We start from the raw sequence: 25,925 nt of genomic DNA, 5'->3' as shown, positions 1-25,925 counted from the left end.
CGCTAGTTAACCTAGATAGTCCAAGTGCCCGCTAGGTAACCTAGATAGTCGAAGGGCCCGCTAGTTAACCTACATAGTCCAAGTGCCCGATAGGGAATCTTCATATTCCAAGTGCCCGTTAGGGAACCCAGATAGTCCAAGTGCCCATAGGGAACTTATATGGTCCAAGTGCCCTCTAGGGAAGCTACATATTCATAGTTCCCGCTAGGGAACCTGCATTGTCCAAGTGCCCGCTAGTTAACCAAGATTGTCCAAGTGTCCGCTAGTAAACCTACATAGTCCAAGTTCCCGTTAGGTAACCTAGATAGGCCAAGTGCCCGCAAAGTAACCTACATAGTCCAAGTGCCCGCTAGGTAACCTAGATATTCCAAGTTCCGGTTTACTAACCTAGATAGTCCAAGTGCCCGCTAGGTAACCTACATAGTCCAAGTGCCCATTCGTTAAACTAGATAGTCCAAGTGCCCGCTAGGTAACCTATACTGTCCAAGTGCCCGCTAGGTTACCTACATAGTCCAAGTGCACGTTCGTTAACTTAGATAGTCCAAGTTGCGCTAGGTAACATACATAGACCAAGGGCCCGCTAGGTAACCTATATAGTCCAAGTGCCCGCTAGTTAAACTATAGTCCAAGTGCCCGCTAGGTAACCTACATATTCCAAGTTCCCGCTAGGTAACCTAGATAGTCCAAGTGCCCGTTACCTAACCTAGATATTCCAAGTGCCCATTAGGTTACCTACATAGTCCACGTCCCTGTTCGTTAACCTAGATAGTCCAAGTGCCCGCTAAGTAACCTACATAGTCCAAGTGCCCGCTAATTAACCTACATAGTCCAAGTGCCCGTTAGGTAACCTAGACAGTCCAAGTGCCCGCTAGGTAACCTCCATAGTCCAAGTGCCTGCTAATTAACCTATATAGTCCAAGTGCCCGCTAGGGAACCTGCATCGTCCAAGTGCCCGCTAGTTAATCTAGATAGTCCAAGGGTCCGCTAGTAAACCTACATAGTCCAAGTTCCCGTTAGGTAACCTAGATAGGCCAAGTGCCCGCTAGTTAACCTACATAGTACAATGGCCCGCTAGTTGACCTAGATAGTCCAAGTGCCCGCTAGTTAACCTAGATAGTCAAAGTGCCCGCTAGTTAACCTAAGTAGTACAAATGTCCAATAGGGATCCTACATAATCCAAGTGCCCGCTAGGTAACCTAGATATTCCAAGTTCCGGTTTGCTAACCTAGATAGTCCAAGTGCCCGCTAGGTAACCTATACTGTCCAAGTGCCCGCTAGGTTACTTACATAGTCCAAGTGCACGTTCGTTAACTTAGATAGTCCAAGTCGCGGTAGGTAACCAACATAGTCTAAGGGCCGCTAGGTAACCTATATAGTCCAAGTGCCCGCTAGTTAACCTATAGTCCATGTGCCCTCTAGGTAACTTAAACAGTCCAAGTGCCCGCTAGGTTACCTGCATAGTCCAAGTGCCCGTTAGGTAACCTAGATAGTCCAAGTGCCCGCTGGGTAACCTCCATAGTCCAAGTGCCCGCTAGGTAACATCCATAGTCCAAGTGCCCGTTCGTTAACCTAGATAGTCCAAGTTCCTGTTAGCTAACCTACATAGTCCAAGTGCCCGTTCGTTAACCTAGATAGTTCAAGTGCCCGCTAGGTAACCTAGACAGTCCAAGTGCCTGATAGGTAACCTACATAGTCCAAGTGCCCGTTTGCTAACCTAGATCGTCAAAAGGCCCGCTAGTTAACCTACATAGTCCAAGGGCCCGCTAGTTAACCTAGATAGTCCAAGTGCCCGCTAGTTAACCTACATTGTCCAAGTCCCTGATGGGGAACCTACATAGTCCAAGTATCCGCTAGGTAACCTACATAGTCCAAATGCCCACTAGTAACGTACGTAGTCCAAATGCCCGTTAGGTAACCTAGATAGTCCAAATGCCCGCTAGGGAACCTACATAGCCCAAGTGCCCGCTAGGTAACCTACATAGTCCAAATGCCCGCTAGAAACCTACATAGTCCAAGTGCAAGAAGGGAACCTACATAATCCAAGTGCCCGCTAGGGAACCTACATAGTCCAAATGCCCGTTAGGTAACCTAGATAGTCCAAATGCCCGCTAGGGTACCCAAATAGTTTAAGTGCCCGCGAGGTAACCTACATAGTCCAAGTGCCGATTCATTAACCTAGATTTTCCAAGTGCCCTCTAGGTAACCTAGACTGTCCAAGTGCCCGCTTGGTTACCTACATAGTCCACGTGCCCGTTCGTTAACCTAGATAGTACAAGAGCCCGCTACTTAACCTACATAGTGCAAGGGCCCGCTAGTTAACCTAGATAGTCCAAGTGCCCGCTAGTTAACCTACATTGTCCAAGTCCCTGATGGGGAACCTACATAGTCCAAGTATCCGCTAGGTAACCTACATAGTCCAAATGCCCGCTAGTAACGTACATAGTCCAAGTGCCCGTTAGGTAACCTAGATAGTCCAAATGCCCGCTAGGGAACCCACATAGTCCAAGTGCCCGTTAGAGAACTTACATAGTCAAAGCCCTGCTAGGGAACCTACATAGTCCAAGTGCCCGCTAGGTAACCTAGATCGTCCAATTACCCGTTAGCTAACCTAGATAGTCCAAGTGCCTGCTAGGTAACCTACATAGTCCAAGTGCCCGCTAGGTAACCTCCATAGTCCAAGTGCCCGTTCGTTAACCTAGATAGTCCAAGTTCCTGTTAGCTAACCTACATAGTCCAAGTGCCCGTTCGTTAACCTAGATAGTTCAAGTGCCCGCTAGGTAACCTAGACAGTCCAAGTGCCTGCTAGGTAACCTACATAGTCCAAGTGCCCGCTAGGGAACCTACATAGTCCAAGTGCCCGTTAGTTAACCTAGATAGTCAAAGTGCCTGCTAGGTAACCTAGATAGTCCAAATGCCTGCTAGGGTACCCACATAGTCCAACTGCCCGATAGGGAACCAACATAGTCCAAGTGCCCGCTAAGGGACCGACATAGTCCAAGTGACCGCTAGGGAACCTACATAGTCCAAATGCCCGTTAGGGTACCCACAGAGTCCAACTGCCCGATAGGGAACCAACATAGTCCAAGTGCCCGCTAAGGGACCTACATAGTCCAAGTGCCCGTTAGGGAACCTACATAGTCCAAGTGCCCTCTAGGGAACCTGCATCGTCCAAGTGCCCGCCAGTTAACATAGAGAGTCTAAGTTCCCGCTAGTTAACCTAGATAGTCCAAGTGCCTGCTAGTTAACCTAGATCGTCCAAGTGCCGGCTAGTTAACCTACATAGTCCAAGGTCCGTTAGTTAACCTAGATAGTCCAAGTGCCCTCTAGATAACCTAGATCGTCCAAGTGCCCGCTAGTTAACCTACATAGTCCAAGTGCCCGCTAGGGGACGTACATAGTCCAAGTGCCTGCTGGACAACCTAGATAGTCCAAGTGCCCGCTAGTTAACCTACATAGTCCAAGTGCCCGCTGAGGAACCTACATAGTCCAAGTGTGCGAAAGGGAACCTACGTATTCCAAGTGCCCGTTAGGGCACCTAGATAGTCCAAGTAACCATAGGGAACCTATATAGTCCAAGTGCCCTCTATGGAACCTTCATAGTCAAAGTGCCCGCTAGGGAACCTGCATTGTACAAGTGCCCGCTAGTTAACCTAGATAGTCCAAGTGCCCGCTAGGTAACCTAGATAGTCGAAGGGCCCGCTAGTTAACCTACATAGTCCAAGTGCCCGATAGGGAACCTACATAGTCCAAGTGCCCAATGAGGAACCTACATAGTCCAAGTGCCCGATAGGGAATCTTCATATTCCAAGTGCCCGTTAGGGAACCCAGATAGTCCAAGTGCCCATAGGGAACTTATATGGTCCAAGTGCCCTCTAGGGAAGCTACATATTCATAGTGCCCGCTAGGGAACCTGCATTGTCCAAGTGCCCGCTAGTTAACCAAGATTGTCCAAGTGTCCGCTAGTAAACCTACATAGTCCAAGTTCCCGTTAGGTAACCTAGATAGGCCAAGTGCCCGCAAAGTAACCTACATAGTCCAAGTGCCCGCTAGGTAACCTAGATATTCCAAGTTCCGGTTTACTAACCTAGATAGTCCAAGTGCCCGCTAGGTAACCTACATAGTCCAAGTGCCCATTCGTTAAACTAGATAGTCCAAGTGCCCGCTAGGTAACCTATACTGTCCAAGTGCCCGCTAGGTTACCTACATAGTCCAAGTGCACGTTCGTTAACTTAGATAGTCCAAGTTGCGCTAGGTAACATACATAGACCAAGGGCCCGCTAGGTAACCTATATAGTCCAAGTGCCCGCTAGTTAAACTATAGTCCAAGTGCCCGCTAGGTAACCTACATATTCCAAGTTCCCGCTAGGTAACCTAGATAGTCCAAGTGCCCGTTACCTAACCTAGATATTCCAAGTGCCCATTAGGTTACCTACATAGTCCACGTCCCTGTTCGTTAACCTAGATAGTCCAAGTGCCCGCTAAGTAACCTACATAGTCCAAGTGCCCGCTAATTAACCTACATAGTCCAAGTGCCCGTTAGGTAACCTAGACAGTCCAAGTGCCCGCTAGGTAACCTCCATAGTCCAAGTGCCTGCTAATTAACCTATATAGTCCAAGTGCCCGCTAGGGAACCTGCATCGTCCAAGTGCCCGCTAGTTAATCTAGATAGTCCAAGGGTCCGCTAGTAAACCTACATAGTCCAAGTTCCCGTTAGGTAACCTAGATAGGCCAAGTGCCCGCTAGTTAACCTACATAGTACAATGGCCCGCTAGTTGACCTAGATAGTCCAAGTGCCCGCTAGTTAACCTAGATAGTCAAAGTGCCCGCTAGTTAACCTAAGTAGTACAAATGTCCAATAGGGATCCTACATAATCCAAGTGCCCGCTAGGTAACCTAGATATTCCAAGTTCCGGTTTGCTAACCTAGATAGTCCAAGTGCCCGCTAGGTAACCTATACTGTCCAAGTGCCCGCTAGGTTACTTACATAGTCCAAGTGCACGTTCGTTAACTTAGATAGTCCAAGTCGCGGTAGGTAACCAACATAGTCTAAGGGCCGCTAGGTAACCTATATAGTCCAAGTGCCCGCTAGTTAACCTATAGTCCATGTGCCCTCTAGGTAACTTAAACAGTCCAAGTGCCCGCTAGGTTACCTGCATAGTCCAAGTGCCCGTTAGGTAACCTAGATAGTCCAAGTGCCCGCTGGGTAACCTCCATAGTCCAAGTGCCCGCTAGGTAACATCCATAGTCCAAGTGCCCGTTCGTTAACCTAGATAGTCCAAGTTCCTGTTAGCTAACCTACATAGTCCAAGTGCCCGTTCGTTAACCTAGATAGTTCAAGTGCCCGCTAGGTAACCTAGACAGTCCAAGTGCCTGATAGGTAACCTACATAGTCCAAGTGCCCGTTTGCTAACCTAGATCGTCAAAAGGCCCGCTAGTTAACCTACATAGTCCAAGGGCCCGCTAGTTAACCTAGATAGTCCAAGTGCCCGCTAGGGAACCTACATAGCCCAAGTGCCCGCTAGGTAACCTACATAGTCCAAATGCCCGCTAGAAACCTACATAGTCCAAGTGCAAGAAGGGAACCTACATAATCCAAGTGCCCGCTAGGGAACCTACATAGTCCAAATGCCCGTTAGGTAACCTAGATAGTCCAAATGCCCGCTAGGGTACCCAAATAGTTTAAGTGCCCGCGAGGTAACCTACATAGTCCAAGTGCCGATTCATTAACCTAGATTTTCCAAGTGCCCTCTAGGTAACCTAGACTGTCCAAGTGCCCGCTTGGTTACCTACATAGTCCACGTGCCCGTTCGTTAACCTAGATAGTACAAGAGCCCGCTACTTAACCTACATAGTGCAAGGGCCCGCTAGTTAACCTAGATAGTCCAAGTGCCCGCTAGTTAACCTACATTGTCCAAGTCCCTGATGGGGAACCTACATAGTCCAAGTATCCGCTAGGTAACCTACATAGTCCAAATGCCCACTAGTAACGTACGTAGTCCAAATGCCCGTTAGGTAACCTAGATAGTCCAAATGCCCGCTAGGGAACCTACATAGCCCAAGTGCCCGCTAGGTAACCTACATAGTCCAAATGCCCGCTAGAAACCTACATAGTCCAAGTGCAAGAAGGGAACCTACATAATCCAAGTGCCCGCTAGGGAACCTACATAGTCCAAATGCCCGTTAGGTAACCTAGATAGTCCAAATGCCCGCTAGGGTACCCAAATAGTTTAAGTGCCCGCGAGGTAACCTACATAGTCCAAGTGCCGATTCATTAACCTAGATTTTCCAAGTGCCCTCTAGGTAACCTAGACTGTCCAAGTGCCCGCTTGGTTACCTACATAGTCCACGTGCCCGTTCGTTAACCTAGATAGTACAAGAGCCCGCTACTTAACCTACATAGTGCAAGGGCCCGCTAGTTAACCTAGATAGTCCAAGTGCCCGCTAGTTAACCTACATTGTCCAAGTCCCTGATGGGGAACCTACATAGTCCAAGTATCCGCTAGGTAACCTACATAGTCCAAATGCCCGCTAGTAACGTACATAGTCCAAGTGCCCGTTAGGTAACCTAGATAGTCCAAATGCCCGCTAGGGAACCCACATAGTCCAAGTGCCCGTTAGAGAACTTACATAGTCAAAGCCCTGCTAGGGAACCTACATAGTCCAAGTGCCCGCTAGGTAACCTAGATCGTCCAATTACCCGTTAGCTAACCTAGATAGTCCAAGTGCCTGCTAGGTAACCTACATAGTCCAAGTGCCCGCTAGGTAACCTCCATAGTCCAAGTGCCCGTTCGTTAACCTAGATAGTCCAAGTTCCTGTTAGCTAACCTACATAGTCCAAGTGCCCGTTCGTTAACCTAGATAGTTCAAGTGCCCGCTAGGTAACCTAGACAGTCCAAGTGCCTGCTAGGTAACCTACATAGTCCAAGTGCCCGCTAGGGAACCTACATAGTCCAAGTGCCCGTTAGTTAACCTAGATAGTCAAAGTGCCTGCTAGGTAACCTAGATAGTCCAAATGCCTGCTAGGGTACCCACATAGTCCAACTGCCCGATAGGGAACCAACATAGTCCAAGTGCCCGCTAAGGGACCGACATAGTCCAAGTGACCGCTAGGGAACCTACATAGTCCAAATGCCCGTTAGGGTACCCACAGAGTCCAACTGCCCGATAGGGAACCAACATAGTCCAAGTGCCCGCTAAGGGACCTACATAGTCCAAGTGCCCGTTAGGGAACCTACATAGTCCAAGTGCCCTCTAGGGAACCTGCATCGTCCAAGTGCCCGCCAGTTAACATAGAGAGTCTAAGTTCCCGCTAGTTAACCTAGATAGTCCAAGTGCCTGCTAGTTAACCTAGATCGTCCAAGTGCCGGCTAGTTAACCTACATAGTCCAAGGTCCGTTAGTTAACCTAGATAGTCCAAGTGCCCTCTAGATAACCTAGATCGTCCAAGTGCCCGCTAGTTAACCTACATAGTCCAAGTGCCCGCTAGGGGACGTACATAGTCCAAGTGCCTGCTGGACAACCTAGATAGTCCAAGTGCCCGCTAGTTAACCTACATAGTCCAAGTGCCCGCTGAGGAACCTACATAGTCCAAGTGTGCGAAAGGGAACCTACGTATTCCAAGTGCCCGTTAGGGCACCTAGATAGTCCAAGTAACCATAGGGAACCTATATAGTCCAAGTGCCCTCTATGGAACCTTCATAGTCAAAGTGCCCGCTAGGGAACCTGCATTGTACAAGTGCCCGCTAGTTAACCTAGATAGTCCAAGTGCCCGCTAGGTAACCTAGATAGTCGAAGGGCCCGCTAGTTAACCTACATAGTCCAAGTGCCCGATAGGGAACCTACATAGTCCAAGTGCCCAATGAGGAACCTACATAGTCCAAGTGCCCGATAGGGAATCTTCATATTCCAAGTGCCCGTTAGGGAACCCAGATAGTCCAAGTGCCCATAGGGAACTTATATGGTCCAAGTGCCCTCTAGGGAAGCTACATATTCATAGTGCCCGCTAGGGAACCTGCATTGTCCAAGTGCCCGCTAGTTAACCAAGATTGTCCAAGTGTCCGCTAGTAAACCTACATAGTCCAAGTTCCCGTTAGGTAACCTAGATAGGCCAAGTGCCCGCAAAGTAACCTACATAGTCCAAGTGCCCGCTAGGTAACCTAGATATTCCAAGTTCCAGTTTACTAACCTAGATAGTCCAAGTGCCCGCTAGGTAACCTACATAGTCCAAGTGCCCATTCGTTAAACTAGATAGTCCAAGTGCCCGCTAGGTAACCTATACTGTCCAAGTGCCCGCTAGGTTACCTACATAGTCCAAGTGCACGTTCGTTAACTTAGATAGTCCAAGTTGCGCTAGGTAACATACATAGACCAAGGGCCCGCTAGGTAACCTATATAGTCCAAGTGCCCGCTAATTAAACTATAGTCCAAGTGCCCGCTAGGTAACCTACATATTCCAAGTTCACGCTAGGTAACCTAGATAGTCCAAGTGCCCGTTACCTAACCTAGATATTCCAAGTGCCCATTAGGTTACCTACATAGTCCACGTCCCTGTTCGTTAACCTAGATAGTCCAAGTGCCCGCTAAGTAACCTACATAGTCCAAGTGCCCGCTAATTAACCTACATAGTCCAAGTGCCCGTTAGGTAACCTAGACAGTCCAAGTGCCCGCTAGGTAACCTCCATAGTCCAAGTGCCTGCTAATTAACCTATATAGTCCAAGTGCCCGCTAGGGAACCTGCATCGTCCAAGTGCCCGCTAGTTAATCTAGATAGTCCAAGGGTCCGCTAGTAAACCTACATAGTCCAAGTTCCCGTTAGGTAACCTAGATAGGCCAAGTGCCCGCTAGTTAACCTACATAGTACAATGGCCCGCTAGTTGACCTAGATAGTCCAAGTGCCCGCTAGTTAACCTAGATAGTCAAAGTGCCCGCTAGTTAACCTAAGTAGTACAAATGTCCAATAGGGATCCTACATAATCCAAGTGCCCGCTAGGTAACCTAGATATTCCAAGTTCCGGTTTGCTAACCTAGATAGTCCAAGTGCCCGCTAGGTAACCTATACTGTCCAAGTGCCCGCTAGGTTACTTACATAGTCCAAGTGCACGTTCGTTAACTTAGATAGTCCAAGTCGCGGTAGGTAACCATCATAGTCTAAGGGCCGCTAGGTAACCTATATAGTCCAAGTGCCCGCTAGTTAACCTATAGTCCATGTGCCCTCTAGGTAACTTAAACAGTCCAAGTGCCCGCTAGGTTACCTGCATAGTCCAAGTGCCCGTTAGGTAACCTAGATAGTCCAAGTGCCCGCTGGGTAACCTCCATAGTCCAAGTGCCCGCTAGGTAACATCCATAGTCCAAGTGCCCGTTCGTTAACCTAGATAGTCCAAGTTCCTGTTAGCTAACCTACATAGTCCAAGTGCCCGTTCGTTAACCTAGATAGTTCAAGTGCCCGCTAGGTAACCTAGACAGTCCAAGTGCCTGATAGGTAACCTACATAGTTCAAGTGCCCGTTTGCTAACCTAGATCGTCAAAAGGCCCGCTAGTTAACCTACATAGTCCAAGGGCCCGCTAGTTAACCTAGATAGTCCAAGTGCCCGCTAGTTAACCTACATTGTCCAAGTCCCTGATGGGGAACCTACATAGTCCAAGTATCCGCTAGGTAACCTACATAGTCCAAATGCCCACTAGTAACGTACGTACTCCAAATGCCCGTTAGGTAACCTAGATAGTCCAAATGCCCGCTAGGGAACCTACATAGCCCAAGTGCCCGCTAGGTAACCTACATAGTCCAAATGCCCGCTAGAAACCTACATAGTCCAAGTGCAAGAAGGGAACCTACATAATCCAAGTGCCCGCTAGGGAACCTACATAGTCCAAATGCCCGTTAGGTAACCTAGATAGTCCAAATGCCCGCTAGGGTACCCAAATAGTCTAAGTGCCCGCGAGGTAACCTACATAGTCCAAGTGCCGATTCATTAACCTAGATTTTCCAAGTGCCCTCTAGGTAACCTAGACTGTCCAAGTGCCCGCTTGGTTACCTACATAGTCCACGTGCCCGTTCGTTAACCTAGATAGTACAAGAGCCCGCTACTTAACCTACATAGTGCAAGGGCCCGCTAGTTAACCTAGATAGTCCAAGTGCCTGCTAGTTAACCTACATTGTCCAAGTCCCTGATGGGGAACCTACATAGTCCAAGTATCCGCTAGGTAACCTACATAGTCCAAATGCCCGCTAGTAACGTACATAGTCCAAGTGCCCGTTAGGTAACCTAGATAGTCCAAATGCCCGCTAGGGAACCCACATAGTCCAAGTGCCCGTTAGAGAACTTACATAGTCAAAGCCCTGCTAGGGAACCTACATAGTCCAAGTGCCCGCTAGGTAACCTAGATAGTCCAAGTACCCGTTAGCTAACCTAGATAGTCCAAGTGCCTGCTAGGTAACCTACATAGTCCAAGTGCCCGCTAGGTAACCTCCATAGTCCAAGTGCCCGTTCGTTAACCTAGATAGTCCAAGTTCCTGTTAGCTAACCTACATAGTCCAAGTGCCCGTTCGTTAACCTAGATAGTTCAAGTGCCCGCTAGGTAACCTAGACAGTCCAAGTGCCTGCTAGGTAACCTACATAGTCCAAGTGCCCGCTAGGGAACCTACATAGTCCAAGTGCCCGTTAGTTAACCTAGATAGTCAAAGTGCCTGCTAGGTAACCTAGATAGTCCAAATGCCTGCTAGGGTACCCACATAGTCCAACTGCCCGATAGGGAACCAACATAGTCCAAGTGCCCGCTAAGGGACCGACATAGTCCAAGTGACCGCTAGGGAACCTACATAGTCCAAATGCCCGTTAGGGTACCCACAGAGTCCAACTGCCCGAAAGGGAACCAACATAGTCCAAGTGCCCGCTAAGGGTCTACATAGTCCAAGTGCCCAATAGGGAACCTACATAGTCCAAGTGCCCTCTAGGGAACCTGCATCGTCCAAGTGCCCGCCAGTTAACATAGAGAGTCTAAGTTCCCGCTAGTTAACCTAGATAGTCCAAGTGCCTGCTAGTTAACCTAGATCGTCCAAGTGCCCGCTAGTTAACCTACATAGTCCAAGGTCCGTTAGTTAACCTAGATAGTCCAAGTGCCCTCTAGATAACCTAGATCGTCCAAGTGCCCGCTAGTTAACCTACATAGTCCAAGTGCCCGCTAGGGGACGTACATAGTCCAAGTGCCTGCTGGACAACCTAGATAGTCCAAGTGCCCGCTAGTTAACCTACATAGTCCAAGTGCCCGCTGAGGAACCTACATAGTCCAAGTGTGCGAAAGGGAACCTACGTATTCCAAGTGCCCGTTAGGGCACCTAGATAGTCCAAGTAACCATAGGGAACCTATATAGTCCAAGTGCCCTCTATGGAACCTTCATAGTCAAAGTGCCCGCTAGGGAACCTGCATTGTACAAGTGCCCGCTAGTTAACCTAGATAGTCCAAGTGCCCGCTAGGTAACCTAGATAGTCGAAGGGCCCGCTAGTTAACCTACATAGTCCAAGTGCCCGATAGGGAACCTACATAGTCCAAGTGCCCAATGAGGAACCTACATAGTCCAAGTGCCCGATAGGGAATCTTCATATTCCAAGTGCCCGTTAGGGAACCCAGATAGTCCAAGTGCCCATAGGGAACTTATATGGTCCAAGTGCCCTCTAGGGAAGCTACATATTCATAGTGCCCGCTAGGGAACCTGCATTGTCCAAGTGCCCGCTAGTTAACCAAGATTGTCCAAGTGTCCGCTAGTAAACCTACATAGTCCAAGTTCCCGTTAGGTAACCTAGATAGGCCAAGTGCCCGCAAAGTAACCTACATAGTCCAAGTGCCCGCTAGGTAACCTAGATATTCCAAGTTCCAGTTTACTAACCTAGATAGTCCAAGTGCCCGCTAGGTAACCTACATAGTCCAAGTGCCCATTCGTTAAACTAGATAGTCCAAGTGCCCGCTAGGTAACCTATACTGTCCAAGTGCCCGCTAGGTTACCTACATAGTCCAAGTGCACGTTCGTTAACTTAGATAGTCCAAGTTGCGCTAGGTAACATACATAGACCAAGGGCCCGCTAGGTAACCTATATAGTCCAAGTGCCCGCTAGTTAAACTATAGTCCAAGTGCCCGCTAGGTAACCTACATATTCCAAGTTCCCGCTAGGTAACCTAGATAGTCCAAGTGCCCGTTACCTAACCTAGATATTCCAAGTGCCCATTAGGTTACCTACATAGTCCACGTCCCTGTTCGTTAACCTAGATAGTCCAAGTGCCCGCTAAGTAACCTACATAGTCCAAGTGCCCGCTAATTAACCTACATAGTCCAAGTGCCCGTTAGGTAACCTAGACAGTCCAAGTGCCCGCTAGGTAACCTCCATAGTCCAAGTGCCTGCTAATTAACCTATATAGTCCAAGTGCCCGCTAGGGAACCTGCATCGTCCAAGTGCCCGCTAGTTAATCTAGATAGTCCAAGGGTCCGCTAGTAAACCTACATAGTCCAAGTTCCCGTTAGGTAACCTAGATAGGCCAAGTGCCCGCTAGTTAACCTACATAGTACAATGGCCCGCTAGTTGACCTAGATAGTCCAAGTGCCCGCTAGTTAACCTAGATAGTCAAAGTGCCCGCTAGTTAACCTAAGTAGTACAAATGTCCAATAGGGATCCTACATAATCCAAGTGCCCGCTAGGTAACCTAGATATTCCAAGTTCCGGTTTGCTAACCTAGATAGTCCAAGTGCCCGCTAGGTAACCTATACTGTCCAAGTGCCCGCTAGGTTACTTACATAGTCCAAGTGCACGTTCGTTAACTTAGATAGTCCAAGTCGCGGTAGGTAACCAACATAGTCTAAGGGCCGCTAGGTAACCTATATAGTCCAAGTGCCCGCTAGTTAACCTATAGTCCATGTGCCCTCTAGGTAACTTAAACAGTCCAAGTGCCCGCTAGGTTACCTGCATAGTCCAAGTGCCCGTTAGGTAACCTAGATAGTCCAAGTGCCCGCTGGGTAACCTCCATAGTCCAAGTGCCCGCTAGGTAACATCCATAGTCCAAGTGCCCGTTCGTTAACCTAGATAGTCCAAGTTCCTGTTAGCTAACCTACATAGTCCAAGTGCCCGTTCGTTAACCTAGATAGTTCAAGTGCCCGCTAGGTAACCTAGACAGTCCAAGTGCCTGATAGGTAACCTACATAGTTCAAGTGCCCGTTTGCTAACCTAGATCGTCAAAAGGCCCGCTAGTTAACCTACATAGTCCAAGGGCCCGCTAGTTAACCTAGATAGTCCAAGTGCCCGCAGGTTAACCTACATTGTCCAAGTCCCTGATGGGGAACCTACATAGTCCAAGTATCCGCTAGGTAACCTACATAGTCCAAATGCCCACTAGTAACGTACGTACTCCAAATGCCCGTTAGGTAACCTAGATAGTCCAAATGCCCGCTAGGGAACCTACATAGCCCAAGTGCCCGCTAGGTAACCTACATAGTCCAAATGCCCGCTAGAAACCTACATAGTCCAAGTGCAAGAAGGGAACCTACATAATCCAAGTGCCCGCTAGGGAACCTACATAGTCCAAATGCCCGTTAGGTAACCTAGATAGTCCAAATGCCCGCTAGGGTACCCAAATAGTCTAAGTGCCCGCGAGGTAACTTACATAGTCCAAGTGCCGATTCATTAACCTAGATTTTCCAAGTGCCCTCTAGGTAACCTAGACTGTCCAAGTGCCCGCTTGGTTACCTACATAGTCCACGTGCCCGTTCGTTAACCTAGATAGTACAAGAGCCCGCTACTTAACCTACATAGTGCAAGGGCCCGCTAGTTAACCTAGATAGTCCAAGTGCCTGCTAGTTAACCTACATTGTCCAAGTCCCTGATGGGGAACCTACATAGTCCAAGTATCCGCTAGGTAACCTACATAGTCCAAATGCCCGCTAGTAACGTACATAGTCCAAGTGCCCGTTAGGTAACCTAGATAGTCCAAATGCCCGCTAGGGAACCCACATAGTCCAAGTGCCCGTTAGAGAACTTACATAGTCAAAGCCCTGCTAGGGAACCTACATAGTCCAAGTGCCCGCTAGGTAACCTAGATAGTCCAAGTACCCGTTAGCTAACCTAGATAGTCCAAGTGCCTGCTAGGTAACCTACATAGTCCAAGTGCCCGCTAGGTAACCTCCATAGTCCAAGTGCCCGTTCGTTAACCTAGATAGTCCAAGTTCCTGTTAGCTAACCTACATAGTCCAAGTGCCCGTTCGTTAACCTAGATAGTTCAAGTGCCCGCTAGGTAACCTAGACAGTCCAAGTGCCTGCTAGGTAACCTACATAGTCCAAGTGCCCGCTAGGGAACCTACATAGTCCAAGTGCCCGTTAGTTAACCTAGATAGTCAAAGTGCCTGCTAGGTAACCTAGATAGTCCAAATGCCTGCTAGGGTACCCACATAGTCCAACTGCCCGATAGGGAACCAACATAGTCCAAGTGCCCGCTAAGGGACCGACATAGTCCAAGTGACCGCTAGGGAACCTACATAGTCCAAATGCCCGTTAGGGTACCCACAGAGTCCAACTGCCCGAAAGGGAACCAACATAGTCCAAGTGCCCGCTAAGGGTCTACATAGTCCAAGTGCCCAATAGGGAACCTACATAGTCCAAGTGCCCTCTAGGGAACCTGCATCGTCCAAGTGCCCGCCAGTTAACATAGAGAGTCTAAGTTCCCGCTAGTTAACCTAGATAGTCCAAGTGCCTGCTAGTTAACCTAGATCGTCCAAGTGCCCGCTAGTTAACCTACATAGTCCAAGGTCCGTTAGTTAACCTAGATAGTCCAAGTGCCCTCTAGATAACCTAGATCGTCCAAGTGCCCGCTAGTTAACCTACATAGTCCAAGTGCCCGCTAGGGGACGTACATAGTCCAAGTGCCTGCTGGACAACCTAGATAGTCCAAGTGCCCGCTAGTTAACCTACATAGTCCAAGTGCCCGCTGAGGAACCTACATAGTCCAAGTGTGCGAAAGGGAACCTACGTATTCCAAGTGCCCGTTAGGGCACCTAGATAGTCCAAGTAACCATAGGGAACCTATATAGTCCAAGTGCCCTCTATGGAACCTTCATAGTCAAAGTGCCCGCTAGGGAACCTGCATTGTACAAGTGCCCGCTAGTTAACCTAGATAGTCCAAGTGCCCGCTAGGTAACCTAGATAGTCGAAGGGCCCGCTAGTTAACCTACATAGTCCAAGTGCCCGATAGGGAACCTACATAGTCCAAGTGCCCAATGAGGAACCTACATAGTCCAAGTGCCCGATAGGGAATCTTCATATTCCAAGTGCCCGTTAGGGAACCCAGATAGTCCAAGTGCCCATAGGGAACTTATATGGTCCAAGTGCCCTCTAGGGAAGCTACATATTCATAGTGCCCGCTAGGGAACCTGCATTGTCCAAGTGCCCGCTAGTTAACCAAGATTGTCCAAGTGTCCGCTAGTAAACCTACATAGTCCAAGTTCCCGTTAGGTAACCTAGATAGGCCAAGTGCCCGCAAAGTAACCTACATAGTCCAAGTGCCCGCTAGGTAACCTAGATATTCCAAGTTCCAGTTTACTAACCTAGATAGTCCAAGTGCCCGCTAGGTAACCTACATAGTCCAAGTGCCCATTCGTTAAACTAGATAGTCCAAGTGCCCGCTAGGTAACCTATACTGTCCAAGTGCCCGCTAGGTTACCTACATAGTCCAAGTGCACGTTCGTTAACTTAGATAGTCCAAGTTGCGCTAGGTAACATACATAGACCAAGGGCCCGCTAGGTAACCTATATAGTCCAAGTGCCCGCTAGTTAAACTATAGTCCAAGTGCCCGCTAGGTAACCTACATATTCCAAGTTCCCGCTAGGTAACCTAGATAGTCCAAGTGCCCGTTACCTAACCTAGATATTCAAATTGCCCATTAGGTTACCTACATAGTCCACGTCCCTGTTCGTTAACCTAGATAGTCCAAGTGCCCGCTAAGTAACCTACATAGTCCAAGTGCCCGCTAATTAACCTACATAGTCCAAGTGCCCGTTAGGTAACCTAGACAGTCCAAGTGCCCGCTAGGTAACCTCCATAGTCCAAGTGCCTGCTAATTAACCTATATAGTCCAAGTGCCCGCTAGGGAACCTGCATCGTCCAAGTGCCCGCTAGTTAATCTAGATAGTCCAAGGGTCCGCTAGTAAACCTACATAGTCCAAGTTCCCGTTAGGTAACCTAGATAGGCCAAGTGCCCGCTAGTTAACCTACATAGTACAATGGCCCGCTAGTTGACCTAGATAGTCCAAGTGCCCGCTAGTTAACCTAGATAGTCAAAGTGCCCGCTAGTTAACCTAAGTAGTACAAATGTCCAATAGGGATCCTACATAATCCAAGTGCCCGCTAGGTAACCTAGATATTCCAAGTTCCGGTTTGCTAACCTAGATAGTCCAAGTGCCCGCTAGGTAACCTATACTGTCCAAGTGCCCGCTAGGTTACTTACATAGTCCAAGTGCACGTTCGTTAACTTAGATAGTCCAAGTCGCGGTAGGTAACCAACATAGTCTAAGGGCCGCTAGGTAACCTATATAGTCCAAGTGCCCGCTAGTTAACCTATAGTCCATGTGCCCTCTAGGTAACTTAAACAGTCCAAGTGCCCGCTAGGTTACCTGCATAGTCCAAGTGCCAGTTAGGTAACCTAGATAGTCCAAGTGCCCGCTGGGTAATCTCCATAGTCCAAGTGCCCGCTAGGTAACATCCATAGTCCAAGTGCCCGTTCGTTAACCTAGATAGTCCAAGTTCCTGTTAGCTAACCTACATAGTCCAAGTGCCCGTTCGTTAACCTAGATAGTTCAAGTGCCCACTAGGTAACCTAGACAGTCCAAGTGCCTGATAGGTAACCTACATAGTCCAAGTGCCCGTTTGCTAACCTAGATCGTCAAAGGGCCCGCTAGTTAACCTACATAGTCCAAGGGCCCGCTAGTTAACCTAGATAGTCCAAGTGCCCGCTAGTTAACCTACATTGTCCAAGTCCCTGATGGGGAACCTACATAGTCCAAGTATCCGCTAGGTAACCTACATAGTCCAAATGCCCACTAGTAACGTACGTAGTCCAAATGCCCGTTAGGTAACCTAGATAGTCCAAATGCCCGCTAGGGAACCTACATAGCCCAAGTGCCCGCTAGGTAACCTACATAGTCCAAATGCCCGCTAGAAACCTACATAGTCCAAGTGCAAGAAGGGAACCTACATAATCCAAGTGCCCGCTAGGGAACCTATATAGTCCAAATGCCCGTTAGGTAACCTAGATAGTCCAAATGCCCGCTAGGGTACCCAAATAGTCTAAGTGCCCGCGAGGTAACCTACATAGTCCAAGTGCCGATTCATTAACCTAGATTTTCCAAGTGCCCTCTAGGTAACCTAGACTGTCCAAGTGCCCGCTTGGTTACCTACATAGTCCACGTGCCCGTTCGTTAACCTAGATAGTACAAGAGCCCGCTACTTAACCTACATAGTGCAAGGGCCCGCTAGTTAACCTAGATAGTCCAAGTGCCCGCTAGTTAACCTACATTGTCCAAGTCCCTGATGGGGAACCTACATAGTCCAAGTATCCGCTAGGTAACCTACATAGTCCAAATGCCCGCTAGTAACGTACATAGTCCAAGTGCCCGTTAGGTAACCTAGATAGTCCAAATGCCCGCTAGGGAACCCACATAGTCCAAGTGCCCGTTAGAGAACTTACATAGTCAAAGCCCTGCTAGGGAACCTACATAGTCCAAGTGCCCGCTAGGTAACCTAGATAGTCCAAGTACCCGTTAGCTAACCTAGATAGTCCAAGTGCCTGCTAGGTAACCTACATAGTCCAAGTGCCCGCTAGGTAACCTCCATAGTCCAAGTGCCCGTTCGTTAACCTAGATAGTCCAAGTTCCTGTTAGCTAACCTACATAGTCCAAGTGCCCGTTCGTTAACCTAGATAGTTCAAGTGCCCGCTAGGTAACCTAGACAGTCCAAGTGCCTGCTAGGTAACCTACATAGTCCAAGTGCCCGCTAGGGAACCTACATAGTCCAAGTGCCCGTTAGTTAACCTAGATAGTCAAAGTGCCTGCTAGGTAACCTAGATAGTCCAAATGCCTGCTAGGGTACCCACATAGTCCAACTGCCCGATAGGGAACCAACATAGTCCAAGTGCCCGCTAAGGGACCGACATAGTCCAAGTGACCGCTAGGGAACCTACATAGTCCAAATGCCCGTTAGGGTACCCACAGAGTCCAACTGCCCGATAGGGAACCAACATAGTCCAAGTGCCCGCTAAGGGACCTACATAGTCCAAGTGCCCGTTAGGGAACCTACATAGTCCAAGTGCCCTCTAGGGAACCTGCATCGTCCAAGTGCCCGCCAGTTAACATAGAGAGTCTAAGTTCCCGCTAGTTAACCTAGATAGTCCAAGTGCCTGCTAGTTAACCTAGATCGTCCAAGTGCCGGCTAGTTAACCTACATAGTCCAAGGTCCGTTAGTTAACCTAGATAGTCCAAGTGCCCTCTAGATAACCTAGATCGTCCAAGTGCCCGCTAGTTAACCTACATAGTCCAAGTGCCCGCTAGGGGACGTACATAGTCCAAGTGCCTGCTGGACAACCTAGATAGTCCAAGTGCCCGCTAGTTAACCTACATAGTCCAAGTGCCCGCTGAGGAACCTACATAGTCCAAGTGTGCGAAAGGGAACCTACGTATTCCAAGTGCCCGTTAGGGCACCTAGATAGTCCAAGTAACCATAGGGAACCTATATAGTCCAAGTGCCCTCTATGGAACCTTCATAGTCAAAGTGCCCGCTAGGGAACCTGCATTGTACAAGTGCCCGCTAGTTAACCTAGATAGTCCAAGTGCCCGCTAGGTAACCTAGATAGTCGAAGGGCCCGCTAGTTAACCTACATAGTCCAAGTGCCCGATAGGGAACCTACATAGTCCAAGTGCCCAATGAGGAACCTACATAGTCCAAGTGCCCGATAGGGAATCTTCATATTCCAAGTGCCCGTTAGGGAACCCAGATAGTCCAAGTGCCCATAGGGAACTTATATGGTCCAAGTGCCCTCTAGGGAAGCTACATATTCATAGTGCCCGCTAGGGAACCTGCATTGTCCAAGTGCCCGCTAGTTAACCAAGATTGTCCAAGTGTCCGCTAGTAAACCTACATAGTCCAAGTTCCCGTTAGGTAACCTAGATAGGCCAAGTGCCCGCAAAGTAACCTACATAGTCCAAGTGCCCGCTAGGTAACCTAGATATTCCAAGTTCCGGTTTACTAACCTAGATAGTCCAAGTGCCCGCTAGGTAACCTACATAGTCCAAGTGCCCATTCGTTAAACTAGATAGTCCAAGTGCCCGCTAGGTAACCTATACTGTCCAAGTGCCCGCTAGGTTACCTACATAGTCCAAGTGCACGTTCGTTAACTTAGATAGTCCAAGTTGCGCTAGGTAACATACATAGACCAAGGGCCCGCTAGGTAACCTATATAGTCCAAGTGCCCGCTAGTTAAACTATAGTCCAAGTGCCCGCTAGGTAACCTACATATTCCAAGTTCCCGCTAGGTAACCTAGATAGTCCAAGTGCCCGTTACCTAACCTAGATATTCCAAGTGCCCATTAGGTTACCTACATAGTCCACGTCCCTGTTCGTTAACCTAGATAGTCCAAGTGCCCGCTAAGTAACCTACATAGTCCAAGTGCCCGCTAATTAACCTACATAGTCCAAGTGCCCGTTAGGTAACCTAGACAGTCCAAGTGCCCGCTAGGTAACTTCCATAGTCCAAGTGCCTGCTAATTAACCTATATAGTCCAAGTGCCCGCTAGGGAACCTGCATCGTCCAAGTGCCCGCTAGTTAATCTAGATAGTCCAAGGGTCCGCTAGTAAACCTACATAGTCCAAGTTCCCGTTAGGTAACCTAGATAGGCCAAGTGCCCGCTAGTTAACCTACATAGTACAATGGCCCGCTAGTTGACCTAGATAGTCCAAGTGCCCGCTAGTTAACCTAGATAGTCAAAGTGCCCGCTAGTTAACCTAAGTAGTACAAATGTCCAATAGGGATCCTACATAATCCAAGTGCCCGCTAGGTAACCTAGATATTCCAAGTTCCGGTTTGCTAACCTAGATAGTCCAAGTGCCCGCTAGGTAACCTATACTGTCCAAGTGCCCGCTAGGTTACTTACATAGTCCAAGTGCACGTTCGTTAACTTAGATAGTCCAAGTCGCGGTAGGTAACCAACATAGTCTAAGGGCCGCTAGGTAACCTATATAGTCCAAGTGCCCGCTAGTTAACCTATAGTCCATGTGCCCTCTAGGTAACTTAAACAGTCCAAGTGCCCGCTAGGTTACCTGCATAGTCCAAGTGCCAGTTAGGTAACCTAGATAGTCCAAGTGCCCGCTGGGTAACCTCCATAGTCCAAGTGCCCGCTAGGTAACATCCATAGTCCAAGTGCCCGTTCGTTAACCTAGATAGTCCAAGTTCCTGTTAGCTAACCTACATAGTCCAAGTGCCCGTTCGTTAACCTAGATAGTTCAAGTGCCCACTAGGTAACCTAGACAGTCCAAGTGCCTGATAGGTAACCTACATAGTCCAAGTGCCCGTTTGCTAACCTAGATCGTCAAAGGGCCCGCTAGTTAACCTACATAGTCCAAGGGCCCGCTAGTTAACCTAGATAGTCCAAGTGCCCGCTAGTTAACCTACATTGTCCAAGTCCCTGATGGGGAACCTACATAGTCCAAGTATCCGCTAGGTAACCTACATAGTCCAAATGCCCACTAGTAACGTACGTAGTCCAAATGCCCGTTAGGTAACCTAGATAGTCCAAATGCCCGCTAGGGAACCTACATAGCCCAAGTGCCCGCTAGGTAACCTACATAGTCCAAATGCCCGCTAGAAACCTACATAGTCCAAGTGCAAGAAGGGAACCTACATAATCCAAGTGCCCGCTAGGGAACCTACATAGTCCAAATGCCCGTTAGGTAACCTAGATAGTCCAAATGCCCGCTAGGGTACCCAAATAGTCTAAGTGCCCGCGAGGTAACCTACATAGTCCAAGTGCCGATTCATTAACCTAGATTTTCCAAGTGCCCTCTAGGTAACCTAGACTGTCCAAGTGCCCGCTTGGTTACCTACATAGTCCACGTGCCCGTTCGTTAACCTAGATAGTACAAGAGCCCGCTACTTAACCTACATAGTGCAAGGGCCCGCTAGTTAACCTAGATAGTCCAAGTGCCCGCTAGTTAACCTACATTGTCCAAGTCCCTGATGGGGAACCTACATAGTCCAAGTATCCGCTAGGTAACCTACATAGTCCAAATGCCCGCTAGTAACGTACATAGTCCAAGTGCCCGTTAGGTAACCTAGATAGTCCAAATGCCCGCTAGGGAACCCACATAGTCCAAGTGCCCGTTAGAGAACTTACATAGTCAAAGCCCTGCTAGGGAACCTACATAGTCCAAGTGCCCGCTAGGTAACCTAGATAGTCCAAGTACCCGTTAGCTAACCTAGATAGTCCAAGTGCCTGCTAGGTAACCTACATAGTCCAAGTGCCCGCTAGGTAACCTCCATAGTCCAAGTGCCCGTTCGTTAACCTAGATAGTCCAAGTTCCTGTTAGCTAACCTACATAGTCCAAGTGCCCGTTCGTTAACCTAGATAGTTCAAGTGCCCGCTAGGTAACCTAGACAGTCCAAGTGCCTGCTAGGTAACCTACATAGTCCAAGTGCCCGCTAGGGAACCTACATAGTCCAAGTGCCCGTTAGTTAACCTAGATAGTCAAAGTGCCTGCTAGGTAACCTAGATAGTCCAAATGCCTGCTAGGGTACCCACATAGTCCAACTGCCCGATAGGGAACCAACATAGTCAAAGTGCCCGCTAAGGGACCGACATAGTCCAAGTGACCGCTAGGGAACCTACATAGTCCAAATGCCCGTTAGGGTACCCACAGAGTCCAACTGCCCGATAGGGAACCAACATAGTCCAAGTGCCCGCTAAGGGACCTACATAGTCCAAGTGCCCGTTAGGGAACCTACATAGTCCAAGTGCCCTCTAGGGAACCTGCATCGTCCAAGTGCCCGCCAGTTAACATAGAGAGTCTTAGTTCCCGCTAGTTAACCTAGATAGTCCAAGTGCCTGCTAGTTAACCTAGATCGTCCAAGTGCCGGCTAGTTAACCTACATAGTCCAAGGTCCGTTAGTTAACCTAGATAGTCCAAGTGCCCTCTAGATAACCTAGATCGTCCAAGTGCCCGCTAGTTAACCTACATAGTCCAAGTGCCCGCTAGGGGACGTACATAGTCCAAGTGCCTGCTGGACAACCTAGATAGTCCAAGTGCCCGCTAGTTAACCTACATAGTCCAAGTGCCCGCTGAGGAACCTACATAGTCCAAGTGTCCGAAAGGGAACCTACGTATTCCAAGTGCCCGTTAGGGCACCTAGATAGTCCAAGTAACCATAGGGAACCTATATAGTCCAAGTGCCCTCTATGGAACCTTCATAGTCAAAGTGCCCGCTAGGGAACCTGCATTGTACAAGTGCCCGCTAGTTAACCTAGATAGTCCAAGTGCCCGCTAGGTAACCTAGATAGTCGAAGGGCCCGCTAGTTAACCTACATAGTCCAAGTGCCCGATAGGGAACCTACATAGTCCAAGTGCCCAATGAGGAACCTACATAGTCCAAGTGCCCGATAGGGAATCTTCATATTCCAAGTGCCCGTTAGGGAACCCAGATAGTCCAAGTGCCCATAGGGAACTTATATGGTCCAAGTGCCCTCTAGGGAAGCTACATATTCATAGTGCCCGCTAGGGAACCTGCATTGTCCAAGTGCCCGCTAGTTAACCAAGATTGTCCAAGTGTCCGCTAGTAAACCTACATAGTCCAAGTTCCCGTTAGGTAACCTAGATAGGCCAAGTGCCCGCAAAGTAACCTACATAGTCCAAGTGCCCGCTAGGTAACCTAGATATTCCAAGTTCCGGTTTACTAACCTAGATAGTCCAAGTGCCCGCTAGGTAACCTACATAGTCCAAGTGCCCATTCGTTAAACTAGATAGTCCAAGTGCCCGCTAGGTAACCTATACTGTCCAAGTGCCCGCTAGGTTACCTACATAGTCCAAGTGCACGTTCGTTAACTTAGATAGTCCAAGTTGCGCTAGGTAACATACATAGACCAAGGGCCCGCTAGGTAACCTATATAGTCCAAGTGCCCGCTAGTTAAACTATAGTCCAAGTGCCCGCTAGGTAACCTACATATTCCAAGTTCCCGCTAGGTAACCTAGATAGTCCAAGTGCCCGTTACCTAACCTAGATATTCCAAGTGCCCATTAGGTTACCTACATAGTCCACGTCCCTGTTCGTTAACCTAGATAGTCCAAGTGCCCGCTAAGTAACCTACATAGTCCAAGTGCCCGCTAATTAACCTACATAGTCCAAGTGCCCGTTAGGTAACCTAGACAGTCCAAGTGCCCGCTAGGTAACTTCCATAGTCCAAGTGCCTGCTAATTAACCTATATAGTCCAAGTGCCCGCTAGGGAACCTGCATCGTCCAAGTGCCCGCTAGTTAATCTAGATAGTCCAAGTGCCCGCTAGTTAACCTACATTGTCCAAGTCCCTGATGGGGAACCTACATAGTCCAAGTATCCGCTAGGTAACCTACATAGTCCAAATGCCCGCTAGTAACGTACATAGTCCAAGTGCCCGTTAGGTAACCTAGATAGTCCAAATGCCCGCTAGGGAACCCACATAGTCCAAGTGCCCGTTAGAGAACTTACATAGTCAAAGCCCTGCTAGGGAACCTACATAGTCCAAGTGCCCGCTAGGTAACCCAGATAGTCCAAGTACCCGTTAGCTAACCTAGATAGTCCAAGTGCCTGCTAGGTAACCTACATAGTCCAAGTGCCCGCTAGGTAACCTCCATAGTCCAAGTGCCCGTTCGTTAACCTAGATAGTCCAAGTTCCTGTTAGCTAACCTACATAGTCCAAGTGCCCGTTCGTTAACCTAGATAGTTCAAGTGCCCGCTAGGTAACCTAGACAGTCCAAGTGCCTGCTAGGTAACCTACATAGTCCAAGTGCCCGCTAGGGAACCTACATAGTCCAAGTGCCCGTTAGTTAACCTAGATAGTCAAAGTGCCTGCTAGGTAACCTAGATAGTCCAAATGCCTGCTAGGGTACCCACATAGTCCAACTGCCCGATAGGGAACCAACATAGTCCAAGTGCCCGCTAAGGGACCGACATAGTCCAAGTGACCGCTAGGGAACCTACATAGTCCAAATGCCCGTTAGGGTACCCACAGAGTCCAACTGCCCGATAGGGAACCAACATAGTCCAAGTGCCCGCTAAGGGACCTACATAGTCCAAGTGCCCGTTAGGGAACCTACATAGTCCAAGTGCCCTCTAGGGAACCTGCATCGTCCAAGTGCCCGCCAGTTAACATAGAGAGTCTAAGTTCCCGCTAGTTAACCTAGATAGTCCAAGTGCCTGCTAGTTAACCTAGATCGTCCAAGTGCCGGCTAGTTAACCTACATAGTCCAAGGTCCGTTAGTTAACCTAGATAGTCCAAGTGCCCTCTAGATAACCTAGATCGTCCAAGTGCCCGCTAGTTAACCTACATAGTCCAAGTGCCCGCTAGGGGACGTACATAGTCCAAGTGCCTGCTGGACAACCTAGATAGTCCAAGTGCCCGCTAGTTAACCTACATAGTCCAAGTGCCCGCTGAGGAACCTACATAGTCCAAGTGTGCGAAAGGGAACCTACGTATTCCAAGTGCCCGTTAGGGCACCTAGATAGTCCAAGTAACCATAGGGAACCTATATAGTCCAAGTGCCCTCTATGGAACCTTCATAGTCAAAGTGCCCGCTAGGGAACCTGCATTGTACAAGTGCCCGCTAGTTAACCTAGATAGTCCAAGTGCCCGCTAGGTAACCTAGATAGTCGAAGGGCCCGCTAGTTAACCTACATAGTCCAAGTGCCCGATAGGGAACCTACATAGTCCAAGTGCCCAATGAGGAACCTACATAGTCCAAGTGCCCGATAGGGAATCTTCATATTCCAAGTGCCCGTTAGGGAACCCAGATAGTCCAAGTGCCCATAGGGAACTTATATGGTCCAAGTGCCCTCTAGGGAAGCTACATATTCATAGTGCCCGCTAGGGAACCTGCATTGTCCAAGTGCCCGCTAGTTAACCAAGATTGTCCAAGTGTCCGCTAGTAAACCTACATAGTCCAAGTTCCCGTTAGGTAACCTAGATAGGCCAAGTGCCCGCAAAGTAACCTACATAGTCCAAGTGCCCGCTAGGTAACCTAGATATTCCAAGTTCCGGTTTACTAACCTAGATAGTCCAAGTGCCCGCTAGGTAACCTACATAGTCCAAGTGCCCATTCGTTAAACTAGATAGTCCAAGTGCCCGCTAGGTAACCTATACTGTCCAAGTGCCCGCTAGGTTACCTACATAGTCCAAGTGCACGTTCGTTAACTTAGATAGTCCAAGTTGCGCTAGGTAACATACATAGACCAAGGGCCCGCTAGGTAACCTATATAGTCCAAGTGCCCGCTAGTTAAACTATAGTCCAAGTGCCCGCTAGGTAACCTACATATTCCAAGTTCCCGCTAGGTAACCTAGATAGTCCAAGTGCCCGTTACCTAACCTAGATATTCCAAGTGCCCATTAGGTTACCTACATAGTCCACGTCCCTGTTCGTTAACCTAGATAGTCCAAGTGCCCGCTAAGTAACCTACATAGTCCAAGTGCCCGCTAATTAACCTACATAGTCCAAGTGCCCGTTAGGTAACCTATATAGTCCAAGTGCCCGCTAGGGAACCTGCATCGTCCAAGTGCCCGCTAGTTAATCTAGATAGTCCAAGGGTCCGCTAGTAAACCTACATAGTCCAAGTTCCCGTTAGGTAACCTAGATAGGCCAAGTGCCCGCTAGTTAACCTACATA

The sequence above is a fragment of the Tenrec ecaudatus genome (assembly GCF_050624435.1).
Source record: "Tenrec ecaudatus isolate mTenEca1 chromosome 4 unlocalized genomic scaffold, mTenEca1.hap1 SUPER_4_unloc_2, whole genome shotgun sequence".
Classification (NCBI taxonomy): domain Eukaryota; kingdom Metazoa; phylum Chordata; class Mammalia; order Afrosoricida; family Tenrecidae; genus Tenrec; species Tenrec ecaudatus.
This window is presented reverse-complemented; position numbering follows the sequence as displayed.